Source organism: Schistocerca gregaria, chromosome 2 (genome assembly GCF_023897955.1).
Source record: "Schistocerca gregaria isolate iqSchGreg1 chromosome 2, iqSchGreg1.2, whole genome shotgun sequence".
In the NCBI taxonomy this organism is placed as follows: domain Eukaryota; kingdom Metazoa; phylum Arthropoda; class Insecta; order Orthoptera; family Acrididae; genus Schistocerca; species Schistocerca gregaria.
The window spans coordinates 359,811,108-359,831,003 of record NC_064921.1 but is presented as its reverse complement, the minus strand read 5'-3'; positions in this window follow the sequence as shown (position 1 = coordinate 359,831,003).

Below are 19,896 nucleotides of genomic sequence, written 5' to 3'. Positions count from 1 at the left end.
TGAAACTGGAACTCATTTGACCAGGTCCAAACAGTATGGTCACGAACCCAGGAGAGGCGCTGCAGACGATGTCGTGATGTTAGAAAAGGCAATCGTGTAGGTCGTGTGCTGTCACAGCCCATTAATGCCAGATTTCGTCGCATGTTCTAACGATACGTTCGTCGTACCTCTCCATTGATTTGTAAGGTTATTTTAGGCAGTGTTGCTTGACTGTTACCTCTGACAATTCTGCGCAAACGCTGGTGCTCTTGGTCATTAAGTGGAGGCCGTCAGCCACAGCGTTGTCCATGGTGAGAGCAATATCTGAAATTTGGTATTCTCGGCACACTTTTGACACTGTGCGTCTCGGAATTTTGAATTCCGTAATGACTTCCGAAATGGTACGTACACTGCGTCAAGCTCCAACTACCATTCCGCAATGGTCTGTTAATTCCCGTTGTACGGCCATAATCACGTCGGTAACTTTTTAACATGAATCAGATGAGTACAAATGACAGCTTCCCCAATGCACTGCCCTTTTATATCTCGTGTGAGCTACACTACCGCCATCAATATAAACGCACATCGCTATCCCATGACTTTTGTCAGCCCGGTGTATATGGTAACAGGCTTTTTCAGTGGCCTGGGGTAGGAAGATGGACGTTCACCCGGTATTTTGCAGTTGACTCAGTTGATCGTCTGCAGAGAGGATGTGATAGAAGACACTTTGAGTGGTAGGAGAGAGAAGTGTACTTTGTGGTATTTGTAGATGTGTTTAGGGAGAACTGATTCACGGATCTTGATAAATGAAAATGCCGTGTGACTAGGGCTTCCTGTCGTGTAGACCGCTCGCCGGGTGCAAGTCTTTCGATTTGACGCCACTTCGGCAACTTGCGCGTCGATGGGAATGAAATGATGATGATTAGGACAACACAACGCCCAGTCCCTGAGCGGAGAAAATCTCCGACCCAGCCCGGAACCGAACCTGGGCCCTTAGGATTGACATTCTGTAGCGCTGACCACACAGCTACCGGGAGCGCACATGGATCTTGATGAACACTGATTAAAGACTTACGGGTCAGTAGGTCAGAGGAACAAGTGAGTGTAATGAAGCACCTTTTATTGCTAAAAATCAGTTAACAACGGGCACGATACAGAATCAAAATTATCTATGATATCTAATAATTACCATGTGATAAAGAATATAGCATTCCGATGAACTTCTTCAGTATGTTACCGAAGACAAGACGGGTACAGGCTAAGCTGCCACACTGGCGCCTTCTGGCAGAATATGGTGAGCATATGCTGTGCCACATATTGCCTGCGCGGGTTCTTGCTGTAGAAAATATTGAAAGCTAAACTATCTTCCACCCAAGGAAAAGGACATAATAAATGATATAGGGACGTGGCTACTACAGACTTGCAGTTTTACATTGTTGTTGTTGTTGTCTTCAGTCCTGAGACTGGTTTGATGCAGCTCTCCATGCTACTCGATCCTGTGCAAGCTTCTTCATCTCCCAGTGCCTACTGCAACCTACATCCTTCTGAATCTGCTTAGTGTATTCATCTCTTGGTCTCCCTCTACGATTTTTACCCTCCACGCTGCCCTCCAGTCCTAAATTTGTGATCCCTTGATGCCTCAGAACATGTCCTACCAACCGGTCTCTTCTTCTTGTCAAGTTGTGCCACAAACTCCTCTTCTCCCCAATTCTATTCAATACCTACTCATTAGTTATGTGATCTACCCATCTAATCTACAGCATTTTTCTGTAGCACCACATTTCGAAAGCTTCTATTCTCTTCTTGTCCAAACAATTCATCGTCCATGTTTCACTTCCATACATGACTACACTCCATACAAATACTTTCAGAAACGACTTCCTGACACTTAAATCTATCTACATCTACATCTACATCCATACTCTGCAAGCCACCTGACGGTGTGTGGCGGAGGGTACCCTGAGTACCTCTATCGGTTCTCCCTTCTATTCCAGTCTCGTATTGTTCGTGGAAAGAAGGATTGTCGGTATGCTTCTGTGTGGGCTCCAATCTCTCCGATTTTATACTCATGGTCTCTTCGAGAGACATACATAGGAGGGAGCAATATACTGCATGACTCTTCGGTGAAGGTATGTTCTCGAAACTTTAACAAAAGCCCGTACCGAGCTGCTCAGCGTCTCTCCTCTCCTTATTTATCCAGGTCCCATCTCCTTAAATTCCCACCTTTTTGCAGTTTCTTCAGTTTCAATCTACAGTTCATAACCAATAGATTGTGGTCAGAGTCCACATCTGTTCCTGGAAATGTCTTACAATTTAAAACCTTGTTCCTAAATCTCTGTCTTACCATTATATAAGCTATCTGATACCTTCTAGTATCTCCAGGATTCTTCCATGTATACAACCTTCTTTTATGATTTTTGAACCAAGTGTTAGCTATGATTAAGTTATGCTCTGTGCAAAATTCTTCCAGACGGCTTCCTCTTCATTTCTCTCCCCCAATCCATATTGACCCACTATGTTTCCTTCTCTCCCTTTTCCTACTCTCGAATTCCAGTCACCCATGACTATTAAATTTTCATCTCCCTTCACTACCTGAATAATTTCTTTTATCTCATCATACATTTCATCAATTGCTTCATCATCTGCAGAGCTAGTTGGCATATAAACTTGTACTACTGTAGTATGCATGGGCTTCGTGTCTATCTTGGCCACAATAATGCGTTCACTATGCTGTTGGTAGTAGCTTACCCGCACTCCTATTTTTTTATTCATTATTGAACCTACTCCTGCATTACCCCTATTTGATTTTGAATTTATAACTCTATATTCACCTGACCAAAGGTCTTGTTCCTCCTGCCACCGAACTTCACTAATTCGCACTATATCTAACTTTAACCTATGCATTTCCCTTTTTAAATTTTCTAACCTACGTGCCCGATTAAGGGATCTGTCATTCCACGCTCCGATCCGTAGAACGCCAGTTTTCTTTCTCCTGATAACGACGTCCCCTTGAGTAGTCCCCGCCCTGAGATCCGAATGGGGGACTATTTTACCTCCGAAATATTTTACCCAAGAGGATGACATCATCATTTAGTCATACAGTAAAGCTGCATACCATCGGGAAGAATCCTCCGTTGTGGATGCACCTGCGGTACGGCCATCTGTATCGCTGAGGCACACAAGCATCCCCACCAACGGCAAGGTCCATGGTTCATGGGGGTAGGTTATCTGGTGTAATGACGCTATTTTACATTAACCTTTGTGTTTACCAGCGCTTTATTTATTATTTTTCCAGCCGCCACTCGAGGAACGATACAAAAAGGCAACATCCCGTCGATTTCGAGGTTACTAGTGACAGAGAATCTGTCATTTCCCACACAAGATTGTACAGATTTTACAATAAGTAATTTTCTCTTGTCCGAAACATGAATTCTACGCTAGCTTCCAAAGGCTATCCAGTACACTTGAGCTTGGAACCAAGATGGTGAAAAAAATTCTTTTTGAAACCCCAATTAACTACATCGTGACTGCAATTTTTTATTGAGGACGAGTTTGTCATGTTATCATTCTCAAATCTAAATGCATATCAGATGGATAGGAACAAAACGAGACTGTACATTCGGGTTAGAACCCATGGGTAAGTGTGACAATGCGTCATATTGGTCATTGGGTATACGGTACAAATACGGTACTTGCGTAAATGCCATTGCACTCAAAACTTATAAGAATTATCCATTACGTTATACGCCGTATTTGTTGTGGCATTCATCGACCCATCTATGATATTACATATAATTTTGGTTTTTGTATATGGGGTTGAGAATGGTATTACGACCAAAGCTAGTTGTTAACAAACATTTTTATTTTAAGAAATCGATGAGTTACAGTTCTTAATTTTTTTCAGTTAATGATTTGACACAACAGCTATATGTCACTGTTTTAAAACGAATAGTCGCATATTAAAAAGGGGATTAACTACAGTACAACTTTGCACGTGGCATACTGTTTTTGTACCAAAGTATCATTTTTCAAAAATCAATATTATATTCAAAAATCAGCTTCTTTATGGTAAATAATGAGTTTCTTCCATCTTAACATGTTGTCAAGATGTGATGATGTCGTAATTGATTAGTAGCTCTCCAGTAGGACCAAATGCCTTTGTATCTATCAGTGATTTGCTTTCTACAATAATACATGTAGAATATCAACTGAAAATACAAATCATTGTAATGCTATAACTTCCACAGTGTATCTTTAGGTGAACTATATATATATTGTTGTCTTCACTTCAGATTATAGACAGGGTATTTACGAAGAATTCCTGCGATAAGTTATTTTCTTCTTTCCCCTTTGTTTGTCTACTGCTGACATTATTTCGTGCCTGGCCTCCAGTCGATAATAAAGTTAGTAACAGATCTGCATACGCTTTACATTTCGTGTAACCAATATACTGCCAACTGGAATGAAATATTATTTTCGATATTATCCCAGCATCCCCGGAATTATCAAAATTATCTATGTAAAAATCCATTGAAAGACACATGACTGCAGAGAGTGTCGCTCAGGTAAGAGATGTTACATAAAAACGGTTGGTGGAACAAAATGTCTTAGGGGCGACCTTGAATAGTAACTGAAACTACTGCTCTATCTGGCGTTGAAAAAGTTATTATTTAAAGATAGTTCTGTTTTTAAGAAAGTGACAGCATTTATATATTTTGTGCTATAATGCTACTGCTAGGAAAACGTAAAGAATAAGTATTCATTTAACCTTTGCATTTCACGCTGAGGAACAAAATACTGTCCGACGCGGTTTTTTTAAAGATGCAGCTCGATCGCGATGTACGGGAATCATCTGCGGCTTTTTTGTGGAGAATAAACTCAACCGTTGTCGCGAACGATGTTAGGATGCGGGAAATGGATATTGCGAAGCTGGACTTACAATGGAACATCAACTTGATCTCATATTTTAAGAAGAAAAAGGACACTTGCATGATATTAGTGCCAGCAATCGATCACGCACGAAAATTTGCTGCATAATTCTCAAAGTATACAGCTTGTAAACTTGGCGCGCACCGGTTGTTTGTCACTCTCTCCGCCCTATTGCAGAGGCTTAACGTGCGAGGGGCAAGTTATGTACCGTAGGGTGAGTAGAAGGTTTGTGATCATAGTCTCGGTGAACCGACAAGCTATAGTGCGGCACCTCCAGAAGCGGTACTGAATGACGGTCGAATTGCAATGTTCAAACGTCAAAGAACGAGAGCTGCTGAAAGTCGTGAGTAGTAAATATCATTATATTCTGCTAATCGACTTAAATGGAAGGCAAACGAAAGCTTTCGGGAATTTCTTTCTGCTGTTATTCTTACCTCTAAGTTTTGTTGCAGCAATCATAGACAACTTTATGAATACAGACGATCTAAATATAGAGAAAAATAGTGGACTGGCGTTTGATGTTTCTTTACGTAAGGATGGCGAGGACGTTCTCCACAGCCACATTCGTCAAACAGCTTTACTGCTACTGCAGGGTAGGGATTTAAAAACGAGAAAGTAAGCTATGATGAAGCCTGCTGTAAAGATTAATATCGTCGGATATCATTTTGCCGCTCTCCATAACGAGCTATCGCCTTTTGAAAAAGTGGAAAGAAGATAAATATTTCTGGACCGCCAAGAGGAACTTTTAATTCATAAAACACTGAGCAGAAGATACTGCAGTTTCTGTACTACTGTACCACCAGATGGAACTAGCTGCGCTTACTCGAGGGTTTTGTCCGCAGATTTGATAACTCGGCACAACTTCTGAGCGTCGATGTGAACTTCGGACAGTGTAACAATAGCCTCCGAATGTAATCTCTTCTTTATGTGCACCAGTATTTCGGTCAGTCTCCTAGTACGCTTGGTATCGAAGCGGCTGCACCAGTGATCGGTCAGATCGCTTTGAACATCCAGTGAAATACTATTTTGACATTGGTTCAAATGGCCCTAAGCACTATGGGACTTAACTTCTGAGGTCATCAGTCGCCTATAACTTAGAACTACTTAAACCTAACTAACCTAAGGACATCACATACATCCATGCCCGAGGCAGGATTCGAACCTGCGACCGTGGCAGTCGCGCGGTTCCATACTGTTGCGTCTAGAACCGCTCGGCCACCCCGGCCGGAGTTCATCGTGTCACATTGCACAGTTTCTCATCTGTAGGTCGTACAGATATCTCTTTGCTTTGAATACTTTGATGTAGCGATTCATAAATACAATGTAAATGATTGAGATGAATGGGTGTGTCGTTAAAGAAGTAGCGTATCTCCATTTAATTATTAACATCGCTCTTGTGCGTTATTTTCTTCGTGTTTAAAACTTGGCACTGTGAAAGTGAAGTACACTTGCAGGAAATGCGCTGTTCTTCAACGTAATACGCATGATTAAATTCTAAATCGAAAATCATTAACTTCAAAAACGAAAGTTCTTCAGTTACCAAATTTTATTCATTTTGATTTTGAGACACATAGGGTTGGGTTGTTTGGGGAAGGAGACCAGACAGCTAGGTCATCGATCTCATCGGATTAGGGAAGGACGGGGAAGGAAGTCGGCCGTGCCCTTTCAAAGGAACCATCCCGGAATTTGCCTGGAGCGATTTAGGGAAATCACGGAAAACCTAAATCAGGATGGCCGGACGTGGGATTGAACCGTCGTCCTCCCGAATGCGAGTCCAGTGTCTAACCACTGCGCCACTGAGACACATATTTTACAAACAGTTTTTCATGTAAAATTTCGAAATACGTTGGACAGATGTGTCCATCTTCCGCCTATCTTTCTCAAGCTTTCAACATCTCGCGAACAGGAGAGCTCTGTTTGTCACTCCACTGTACAGTACTTAGCGCTCGGGCATTTGGCAACTGCAGTGGAGCGGAGTGAGTGACAAGCAGACGGTCCACGCGGAAGTTTAAAAAGCTGTACTTTTAGAAGGTCATAACTGCGTACTGTCATTATGTCCCCAATTTTCGTGCAGAGTCGATTTTTGTGACTAATATCGTGCTTGTGTGTTTTTTTCTCATTAAACTATTAGGTCAAGCTGGCGATGTTTCCTTGTTAGACTGGTACCTGGCCGCTCTCAGACAAGAAATGACTGTTTCTCTGCTGCAGCACCTCCACTGGCAGCTGACATATCAGTTACGAGAAGTGCAGCCATATAAAGGTTTAACAACCGAGCGAGGTGGCGCAGTGGTTAGCGCACTGGACTCGCATTCTGTAACAGCGAGTGGCAGAAATTGTTGTTCAGTACTTCGTACACTTCAGTCAGGTAGGCTGGATTTCAGTTAGGTGCAGCAGCTGTCGTCACAGGGAAGCTTGATAGGAGCAGAAATGATTAGCGAACACGTAAATACAGCAAACAGAAGTTTCACAAAGCGTTGCAAAGAACCATGACGCAAGAACGAACAGCAATAAAGTGCAGCTATTACAAGGAACCGATTATAGAGGATCATGCAGTGTGAGGCTCCTGCTACTAATGGAAGAGCGAACTGTCGAAGGCTGACTTAAGACTGCAGACTGTCGAAGGCTGCGACTGGCATTGAGACAGGGCCGTGCGACAGTCGCCAGCCACCCTGTATCGCGGCGGCAGAGGGCGCTCCGAGTCGGAGCCGCTGAAGGAGTGGGCGTGCATCACTGGACCGGCCGGGTCCCCACCCGACAGCTGTCGGTGTCTATAGGAAACGTGCGTTTCTGTTGCCAGCTGTGAGACGCTGGTGGAGGTGGTATAATGCCACAGAAATTGCTGAAAAACTTAACGTCAAAATCGGTGACAGTGTATTAGTAACAGATAAGAAGTATTATAGTGATTGAACGTGCATCGGCGTTACAAGAGTATCTACTGGTTCAAAATTGTCTGGATCTCCTAAGTGAAGGAATTCTGCTGCCTTGGATCCAGACATACACTTCACGGACGAAGGAAGGAAGACATAAAACGCAGAGAAGCATATGCAAAGAGAGCATTCTTGGCCAAAAGAAGTGAATAGTATAAAACATAGACTTAAATTTGAGGAAGAAATTTCTGGGAATGTACGTTTGAAGCACTGCCGGGGGCTGTTCGAGAATATTTTTCCACACAAGCGACATATCGCTTTGCGCACGTCTTCCAGACATTAGTTGCCTGTTCTTGGGCTCTTGGTATGAACTTTAAAAATAAACCGAAATGCAGTTATCGAGCAAATTTGTTAATTTTTCTTTAAAAATAAATAACATATCGCCATTTTTCTTCCCTATAAGGGAAATAAATTTCTGAATCTTGTTCCATTACTAAATATTAAAAGAACGAACAACTCATTTTCGCACGGTCACCACCCAGAGCATTATGACCACCTAATGAATAGGCGATATGTCCACCTTTGGTACGGATAACACATCGCGGTATGGAATCAATGAGGCCTTCGTAGGTTGCTGGAGGGAGTTGGCACCACATCTGCACACATACAAGTCATCTAATTCTTGTAAATTTCGGGGAGGGGGCGATGAGCTCTCACATCATGGGATCACATCCCAGCTGTTTTCAGGTCTGACGAGTTGGGGGAGGGGGGGGGGGGCACATCAACGGAACTCGCCACTATGTTCCTCGAACCACTCTATCACATTCCTAGCGCCCTGAAACGGCGGATTATCTTGTTGAAAAATGCTGCAGCCGTCGGGAAACACTATCGTCATATAAGGGTCTGGGTGATCTGCTACCAGTGTACGTTAATCCTTGGCCACCATGATGCCTTGCACGAGCTTCACTGGATCCATGGATGCTCATGTGAATGTTACCCAGAGCATAACAGAGCCGCCACCGGCTTGTCTCCGTTCCGCAGTACAGGTGTCAAAGAGCTGTTCCCTGGAAGACGACGTATTCGCGCCCTCCCATCAATATGATGAAGAAGGTACCGGGATTCATCAGACCATGCAAAGCTGTGCCCTTGCGCCATCGTCCACTGCCGATAATCGCGAGCTCATTTCAGTTGTAGTTCCCGACGTGGTAGTGTTAATATTACCAAATGCATGGGTCGTTGGCTGCGAAGGTTCTTCGTTAGGAGTATTCGATGCACTGTGTGTTCAGACACACTTGTACTCTGCCCAACATTAAAGTCTGATGTTAGTTACGCCACAGTTCACCGCCTGTCCTGTCTTATCAGTCTGCCCAGCCTACGACGTCATACATGTGTAATGAGGGGTGGCCGCCCAACCCCATGAAGTCTGGTTTCGCTACGTGTTGAAGACACGCAACACAGCACTCCTCGAACACCCGGCAAGTCCTACAGTTTTCAAAATGCTCGTGTCGAGCCTCCGGGCCACCACAATCTGCCCTCGATAGAACTCCTTCCCCATTCTACACACAGACACCACGCTCACAGGTACTGCATGCTCAGTGCGTGTGTCTGACTAGCAGCCACTCCTCGCCAGGCGATACTGCTCTCCTGGACGGGCTTATATCCATAGTAGGTTGGTGGTGATAATGTTCTGGATGGTCCAGTGTATATTGTCATTCCTAAGTTGTTTAAAAGATTTAACTGAAAGCAGAAACACACTGTTTAGTTGTACAAGTTGAGTAGTATATGTGACGATAACCCCGCCATAAATATTTGAATTTTACAAAATTTGTCATGAAATTAGCTCATACCTGATAAAAATAACGTAACTTTGTATGCATGCATTTGAAAAGGAGGGTGAGTGATTCTGTTATTAAAGTACCGTAATGTAAAATTTCGAAGGATTCCTAGTACAGGTATGTACTGACAAGTTTTCCCTTAAATAAAAACTTTATATTGACATTTTTGTAGCCTTTAATTTAGCAAAATCTTTCAAAATAAAATCTGAATCTATTGACTTTAAGGTATTTCTTTCAATAGCCAAAGTGGATAATCCAAACAATCGTTCTTGAGATTTTGTTTAGCTAAGGTGTGTCTTCATCAACCTAAGTTTCGAAAGACTCCTTTGATCACTAGTTACAGATATAAGTAAAGTCAGAATGAATCGTAATCCCACAAAAGCATCGGGAAAAATGTCAATAAGCCTTTACTTCTGTAAACTTAAAATTATGAGCGTTGTGGAGAATTTCAAGCAGGAAGAACGGGCGTTAAGATCAAAAGTTCATCGTTTAGTTCCTTTCCATTAATGTCACATTCATCTCTATCACTCAACACAGTCTCATAAACCATTCTGTGACTTAGTTTTCCACTATCCCGTGCTAGAATATCATGGATATCGAACAGAAAGCTGATGCTCTTTCTATGGTTTCCCAAACGCTTAAATAAATGATTCGGTGAGCAAATAGCTTTATTGGCAGTTAGATAGAAACTGATTTCCCTTGAAGGAGGATTAAGTTTATCCTCTATCAACTGGTCCATCATAAGAAAATTGTTTCTTCACTCCTCTGGGAAGAATTTTCTTTTGTTTTTCAATGTCTGAAAGAGACCCAAGTTTGTCTGCAAGCACTTTTGCATTTGTTATCACACTGCTAAAACCCTCTTCTGATCTCGTAATCATTAAAAAACTGCTAACACTTACACCTAGACCAACAACATTCTGCAGGTTAAAACTGTGTGCCAGACCGAGACTCGAACTCGGGACCGTTGCCTTTCGCAGGAAAGTGCTCGCTTGGTAGAGCACTTTCCCGCGAAAGGCAACGGTCCCGAGTTCGAGTCTCGGTCTGGCACACAGTTTTAACCTGCCAGGAGGTTTCATATCAACGCACACTCCGCTACAGAGTGAAAATCTCATTCTGGAAACATTCTGTAGGTTTAAAGTGTCTCTTTGGAGAACTTTGCTGAACTGCTTGATGCTTCTTATAATATCATACCAGACCACTGAACAAAAACTAAATCTGAATTCAGGCACCCTTCGCATCTTGGAGCCCCAAACGGTCTCCTGTGTGGCTTAAAGCTGAATCGGACCTGAGGACAACAGTGTATGGAATGTTGGACTCTGGGAAAATCGGCGAAGAAGAGAAGGAAAGCGTCTGGGATGTCGTGCTGTAGAAGAATGTTGAAAGTTGGTCACTTTGCCCAATAATGGGTAGGTCTTCGTCTTTTTCGGTGACAATGAATCCGCCTGTTTCCATTGCCTGCTTTGCTCCTCTGTCTCTGGATCACAGTGAATCATCCAGCACTCATCCGCGATTATTAGGCGGCTAAAGAGGCGATATGAATTGGCCTGACATAGCTGATAAATTTTCTGCCCCTGCCTCAGTTCGGCAGAAGTTCTGAATGGGTGTGAGTAGTCGCGGAACCCAGCGAGTGGCGACCTTCGGCATTTTCAAATTGTCGTCTACGCACACATACATCAGATATGTAACAGAATACTAAAGGTGTAAAAGGTTTGAAGTAAATCTGTGATTCCAACGTCGCGGACTTCCCTTTACAGCTTGGAGCCCCGAGTGGCGGCTTATGTCGCTTGGCTCTTAAGCTCGTTTTTACATTAGCGATTTTCAGGCCAAAATCAGCTACCCAAAGTAGGTGCGCCTTTCGTGTCTGGAGTAAACCACCAACCAACCTCGACGCGAGTGTGTCTTCGGCGCCACCCATTTGAGACTTTACCGAATGTGGAGTTCTGAATTTTAGAGTATACTGCACACTGCGCATGGGGGAATCAGGGAACTAAGGCGGGATCTGCTAACATCGGAACTTAATCTTTTCTGCCCCAGCTTATTTCTTTTCATAGAAATTGATGTCGTGCTGTCGTGTTTTCTTAATCTTTATTGTGTTCTTTGCCTTCTTTTCGTACATATTGAAACGTTACGCAAGATCTTTCCCTACTAGTGTTCTCCCACAAGAGAGACGACATATCGGGAAAGAAAAGTTAACAGACAAAACACCAACACTATGAATAAATAAAAAAGTGAACATACCAACGTGTTTCAATGAAAATTATCTCAACAGTGAAACAGAAAGATTTTTTTGACGAGAAAAATAATTTTCGATGTTATTTGACACTTAGCAAGAAAGCAGGATACAAAGGGTAAAGCAAAAAGGCGCTATTTACTGCGTTCTAGATATTGTTTGAACTGTTTGCAACTACATAGTTTCTCTAGCAAATAAATGTGTATGTTCTGAAATGTTTGGTTGTAAACAGTTTATCACAAAACCTTTCATAAAAACTTCCATTAAGAATTCTGCTTTGTTCATTAATAAACTTGCTGCGACATTCTGTTTCTATATTTCGATTTTTTTCGTAAATAGAAAAGTACCGGTACCTCATAACCTCACTTTCACCGTTCAGATGTCAAACTGTGCAGCAGACAGCTCTCGCAACACACGCAATTTTGGCGCTGACGAGTAAACGATAATCACCACTCGAATCAGACGAGACACAGTACAGGAATAAAACACCAGAGGCTCTGCTGTCGTCTCGAGTAGTTCATTGAGACAGGGAAGTCGATCGTGTAAACGGGGCTCTAAACCGGTTCTGATGATGATGCACTGTTGCCGTTTACTTCCACTAGCTCTGCATGTATGGTTCCAGCGTTCTACTCCGCAAATATAGAAAACGGATTACCACGCGATTCTTCACTTTGTCGTTGGGCTGCTGCATTTCCTTTTAATTCCTCTAGCAGTGTGCTACGGTAATCTGATTGGATTCCGCAAACAGAGATCTGCGGAACTCAGCTCGCTCTGTTCCTCCGTGACATTCATAGCGCTGTAGACAACGCCTTGTTCCTTGTGTTCAGAAAGGCATTTGAGACTGTCCTGCTCTGCCGCTTAATGAAAGGAAAGTACTTCTCGAGTATCGGACCAGATTTGCGGCCGTATTCGAGACTTCCACGCAGATAGAGATCAACACGTCGCTCTTAACGAGACAATATCGACAGATGCAAAGGTAATTTCCGGAGAAACCCAAGGAAGTGTAATAGGACAATTTGTGCTTACGATAGATATATATGATCTAATTGAAAGTGTCGAAAGCTCTTTCAGACTGTTGTAGTAACGTCAGAGGACGATTTGCAGAAAGATCTGAAGAGGATTGATGAATAGTCCAGGCTCTGACACTTGATCCTGAACGTAAGTAAATGTAATATATTGCGCATACATGTTAGTAAATATGGAGTCGACTGGACTAAGGGCATCATTTAATTCTCTTGCACGTTAGTACCTAACAGCGTGGGAACCAGTAATTAATTATATGTTAATGTTTTCCATTTACAATTTACAGCTAATCTTCGTTTAGTGAAAATATTACGAGCTTATCGAGTATTGGAGCACATTTGCGACTGGATTCAGGACTTCCTTGTAGACAGAACTCAAGACGTCGCTCTTACCGGGACAAAATCGAATGGTGTAATTTCCTGTGTACCGCAAGGCAGTGTGACAGCACTGTTACTGTTTACAATATATATAAATGATCTAGTAGAAAACTTCGGATGCTTTCCAAAGCTGTTAGGAGATGATGTGATTGTCTAGAACAAAGTAGCAACGTCAGAAGATAGTAACGATTTGCCGAATTACCAGACAATTGATGAATGATGCAGGCTCTGGCAATTGACCGTCAACGTTAATAAACGTAAGATATTGAGCATAGATAGGAAAAGAAAGCCACTACAGTACAACTGCACTATTGATGACAAACTGCTGGAAACAGTATCTACTATACAATATCTAAGAGTAACTACCTAGAGCAACCTTAAGTGGAGTGATCACGTAAAACAAATTGTAGGAAAAGCGGATGTCACAATGAAATTCATAGAAAGAATTTTAAGGAAATGTAACTCGCCCATGAAGGAAGTGACTTACAAGACGCTTGCTCAACCGATTCTTGAATTTTATTCATCAATCTGGGACCCTTACCAGGTAGGGCTGATAGAAGAGATAGAGAAGATCCAATGAAGAGTGGCGCGTTTCGTCACGGGATCGTGCAGTTGGGACGAGAGCGTTACAGAGATTCTCATCAAACTCCAGTGGCAGAAGCTACAAGAGACGCGTTCAGCATCACGGAAAGGTTTGGTATTGAAGTTTCGCGAGAGTACTTTCCGGAAAGAGTAGCAAAACACATTAACTCCATCCATCTACATCTCGTTGAATGATCACGACTACAAAATTCGAGAAATTAGAGCTAACACAGAAGCTTAGTGACAATCATTCTAGGTAGGGGGAACCACTTAGTGGCACCAAAAGTACCCTAATTCACACACCGATACGTAGATTGTGGAGTAGGATGTGCATGCAGAAGTAGTGCGGATATTGCAAACATGTACCTACAAACTAAAAATTACTTATGTAACGTTATTGTTCTGAGCTGATAATTAAAACCGTATGACAGCCACTCGTACCCGCACTGTTGCTTTACGTGCGATTGTTACCATTTATTTCGGTTTTTGTACAACAAAATGAAGTTACACAAATATCATGCAGAAAGTCTTCGTAATATTAGCTTGTGAAAAAGTGGCATACTGATAACAAGGAGACTCACTTATGATTTGCGGCTCCAATCTGTGCTAAGTGCTTATCTAAGATTCCTAAAAGATTGTGGATCTGTACAACGAAAAGCAGAAGTGTGTGGAACGTGACGCGCTTCTGAATGTCTGACCTTGACTGAAGCGTAATCCGCTTTGCACGTGCTTGAGGCTGAGTGGCTGTTGCGGTGTCTCGAGGTTAATAGTTAGTGAAGGCCAGAAGGACCGCACCCAAAAATGGCAGCTTGGTAGGTCGTCATGTCAATAACCCTTCTCGTTTGACAACCGAAACACGTCTAATCGTGTGCACGTCTTTTAAATTTATGTGGGAGTGAAAATAAATTAGTAGTTTACACCAAACGCAGGAGAACTGATCCCTTCTACGTATTACGAATATTAAATTTCTTGTTTTTTTAAATATTATATCGGAAGAAATATGTTTACTGTTACAATGTGATTTCAAAGGAGGACTGAGCTTCACATAACTTAACGTAAAAATGGTAAAAATTGTTAGTTTGTGCTATAATCGTCAACTGCTTCATTAAGTCATACGTGTGGTTTCGATCATGTTTTTTGTGTTATTATGCAGCAGTTTTGCGATTACAATCACTATCCGATGAACATTCGGCTATATTACATAGTTTGGGCCCAATTGTCCATATTACTACGTCTTCAAACAGTGACTACTCCTCTAGAAAAGTTAGACCACGACAGTAGATAAAAATCCTTAAAAATAAAGCGGCACCTAAGAATAGTTTATTTTCTGCGATAAAAAGTATGTGGCTAAAACTTGATTAACAAAAACAGATGTTACAATGTTACAACTCACAGCACGTAAATGATATCTGGACGAGCGACAAAGTTTATACTCGCTGTTGTAGCAGAAAAATGCCGTGTCAAATACACGGTGCCAACCATCCACATATCGATGAATTTAGTCAGATTTAAGGAAATGAAAGGAAACAATGTGTTGACATAGAGATTGTAAGTAACAGAGCGATAACTCCGATAAAGAAAGACACGAGCATCAATTTACTGCGGCCTTCGGATTGAGGAAGGACCGGAAAGGAAATGTACCATGTCCTTTCAAGAGAATCATCCAGGCATCTGGCTTAAGCGATTAGCGAATTATTCTTTATTTATTGCTTTCTTTTAGAAAATTAAGAAAAACTGTAATCTCGGTGACTGGGCAGAGATTTTAACTGCTATCCTCCCGAATTCACGTCGCTCGCTCCCTAATATGTCTAAATTTCTTTAACCGTTCCGATACAACACACGGTGTTTCATGCATGCCCGTGTTTTCTTCCCAGAGGCAGAAACTGCAGGAAGTTCGATGCTCTACCAGATTATACTTTCCCGTTAGTCAAACAAAACTTTTAAACACAAATGAGTACTGTTAATGTATGTTTAAGCATATATCAGTACACTGTAAAGGAAATCTCACAACATTTCTTCGAAGAAAAGCAGAATAGATTCGGGAATCGGCAATATACAGAAACAGTTTCCACATGTCTGTGTATCCCCCCCTCCCTATTCCCCCTCACCCCGCTTCCTGCGCCCACCGCCACACACAAAAAAATATAGCTTGCTTTCGCCCTCAGTTTTAACGAAATAGTAAAACATTTAATATAAAAATAATAAGAAATAGTTCCCCCTTCCGCCCCCTTTCTCCGTGAACCATGACACTTCGCGAGGTGAGATGGCTTGAAGCCTCAACGAAACAAATAGCCATGCCGTAGAAGTATAACGAAGATTTGTCGAACCTGTGGTTTCTAAAGAGAGGCAACAGTCTTTTAGATAGCTGCAGGGGCCACTGTCTTGACGATTGACTGGTTTGGCATTGTAACATTTAGCCAAGATAACCTACTGTGTTAGCAAGAGCGCACATACCTGGGGACCAAAGGGGGTCGCCCCCTCCCCCTCAGCTCTCAGGGAAAGGAAAAAAAAGTAGTGTAGTTAGGTGCTCTTCTTAAAAGAAACTGATTTAAAAGTAGATATTACGCAAGTTCTTTACTAAGTCAGAGCTGGAACCTTTTTTAGACGTAAATTAATCTTCCAAAATATTAAAAATACTCTATATCCCATGGTCTTGCCGCGCCCCCAACCCAACCTTCCCCAAGGAAAGGGGAAACGACAGCTGTTATTTTCTCCGAGGGTGTGCAGCTCTGCTGTATGGTTAAATCATGGATCATCCTCTTGAATAAAATTTTCCGCGGTTGAAACAATCCCCTTTCCGGTTTTTGGTCGGGGACTACTCATGAGATGTCGTCGTCAGGAGAAGCAAAACTGGCGTTCCATGGATCGGTACTTGGAATGTTAGTTCCCATAATAGGGAAGGTATGTTAGAGAATTTAGAAAGAGAAATGGGAAGGTTGACCTTATATATAGTAAGAATTTGTGAAGTGTGGTGGCAGGAAAACAGGTCTTCTGATCAGGTGAGTACAGGGTTATCAACACAAAATCAAATAAGGGTAATGCAGATGTGGGTCTAATAATGAATAGGAAGACAGAAACATGAGTTAGCTGTTATGAACATCATAGTGAACGCACTGTCGGAGCGAAGACAGAGACAAAGAGAACACTCATTATTGAAGTACAAGTTTATGAACCGTCTTTCTCCGCAAGCGACACCGAGACTGAAAAAAAATTCTTGATGAGATCAAGGAAAGTATTCAGATAGTCAAGGGAGAAGATTATTTAACTGTAATGAGTACCTGGAATTCAGTAGTAGGAAAACCGAGAAAAGGAAAAAGTAGTAGGACTGCGGGATAGTAAAAAAGAAGGAGCCACCTAATAACATTTTACATAGAAGAATTATGAAAGAAGACTGTATATCTGGAAGAGATCTGAAAACACAGTAAGATTTCAGACTGATTATATTATGGTAAGAAGAAACTGGAAAGTAGATTTCAAACCGTAAGACATCTCCAGAGGGGCTGTGAACTCCAATCATGATTTATTTTTTATGAACTGCATATAACAACTGAAAAAATGCAAGAAAAGTAGAAAATTAACTAGGCAAAAGTACAGGACTCAGTAGATATCCTTGGATAAGAGGCGTGTACCGACTTAAATTGACGAAAAGAGAAGCTTCGATAACGCAGAAATGAAACAGTAAAAAGGGAATGCAGATGTCTAAAAATGTAACTGACAGAAAAAGCAAAATGGCTGAGGAGACATGGCTAGAGGACAAATGGAAAGCTATACAAGTATATAGGAAGGTATATGCCGCCCACAGGAATTAAATAGACCTTTGGAGAAAAGAGAAGCAGCTGTGTGAATATGAAGTGAGTGAAAATGAAATGATATGATACGATATTGCGAGTTGAATTTGACACAGCACTGAAAGACCTAAGTCGAAACAAGGCCCCTGGGGCGCAGAACCGGCAAGTATCTTGGCGTAACCGTGGACTCTCGTCTCACGTGGAAACCCCACATAGACGAGGCCCACAGGAAGATCTGCGCCAGAATGTCCATCCTATACACTATCCTGAACTCAACCAGCTCCCTTCCATGCCCAGTAGCAGTATACGTGTACCGGGCCCTGATCCGGCCAGTCATGGAGTATGCGGGCCCTGTCTGGGGATACGCGGCAAAGCAGCATCTGGACAAACTCCAGAGGCTGCAGAACCGCGCCCTCAGGAGGGCATTGCATTTGCCCCTTGGATTCCCCATAGATGATCTGCACGACGCAGCTGAAATCCCACTTGTGAGAGAGCGCTACCAAGATCTGGCAAAGGCTTTCTATGAAGGTTCTTCCAGATCAGGAAACGCCCTCATCCACTCCCTGGGTCGGTATGACATATCCCGCGATAAGCAGAAGCGCCCTATGACGATCTTCGACGATTAAGTCGAAGAGAAAACCCAACACCCAATCCCTAATCCTGTTCCTTCCTAAATAACACCAATCATTCGCCTACCTCAGGCAAGTACCAGACACATACAGAACAATCATCACATATCACAGACACCAAAAAACTATAGAAAAATCACACACACACGTTCACAGGGGAGTAAAAGCCGAAAGGCTACAAACTCCCCACTCACACTTCCCCAAAGAGGGGAAAGTAAAAGACGAGAGCAGCAAGGCCCCTGGAGTGAGCAACTTTGCTTTAGAATTATTACTGATATCCTTGGGAGAGTATACTATGGCAGACCTATTCCCCATGGTACGCAACATATATGAGACAGGTGAAACTCTAAGACTTCAAGAAGAATTTAATAATTTCAATGCAAGAAAAGACAAGTCCTGACAGCTGTGAACATTACCGAGCCACCAGTCTAATAAGCCGTGTTTCAACAAACCAAGAATCGAAAATCAGATAAGATAGACCTCAGAGATCAGTTTGGGTTTCAGAGAAATGTAGAAACACGCGAATCAATACTGACCCTATAACTTATCTTAGAAGACAGGTCAGAGACAGGGAAACCTATGTTTACAGCATTTGTAGATTTAGATAAAGCTTTTTTACAGAGTTGGCAGGAATACACACTATGCAAGTTGTGAAGGAAACCTAGTAGACAATTTGAGAGGGAATTAAATTCATGGAAATGAAGTAAAAGTTTAAGGTTTTTTGATGACATTCTAATTCTGTCAGAGACACCAAAGAATTAGAAGAGCAATTGAACGGAATGGGGAATGTCTTGAAAAGAGGTCATCAGATGAATATTAACAAAAATAAAACAAGAGCGATAAAATTAAATCAGGCGAGGCTGTTGGAGTTAGATTAAGAAATGAGACACTAAATGTATCAAATATGCTTTGCTATTTTTTCAGCAAATAACTGACTACACCTGAAGAGGTTATAAAATGCAGACACACAATAGAAAGAAAAGTGGTTCTGAAAAAGAGAAATTTATTCACTCTGAAGATAAATTTAAGGGTCAGGAAGATTTACCTGAAGGTATTTGTCTGAAGTGTAGTCTTTTATGGAAGTTGAAAGTGAACGGTTCAGACGAGAAGAAAACATAAGGTCTTAAAATTTGGCACTACGGAAGGATGCTGATAGTTAGATGGGAGGGATAGAGTAACTAATCACAAGATATTGAATCGAATTAGGGAAAAGTAAATTTACGGCGCAACTTCACTAAAAGAGTGGGACGGTTGCTAGGACAGTTCCAGAGGCTGCTTGAAGTCGTCTGTTTGGCACAGGACGTAAATGTGGAGACACAAATTGTAAAAAGAGACCAAAGTTAAAGTAAACAGGGTCAAATGATTGCAAGTTGCAGTAGTTATACACAGACGAACAGACTTAACGCAGGATGGATAAGAGTGGAGAGCTGCATCAATCAAGTTTCAAACTGAAGACAACAAAAACAAGACTGGACTTTTTAATTACGATAAAATATATGAAATAATTTCATATAATAATAGTATTAATATTTTATGCACACTGTTGGTTAGTATATCGCCTTAGGATACAGAGCAAAACATTTGAGAAGTAAATGTGTCAGACAATTACTTTAAGAACTATAACAGCTGCTTCATAATTTACGCAATATAAAATCAA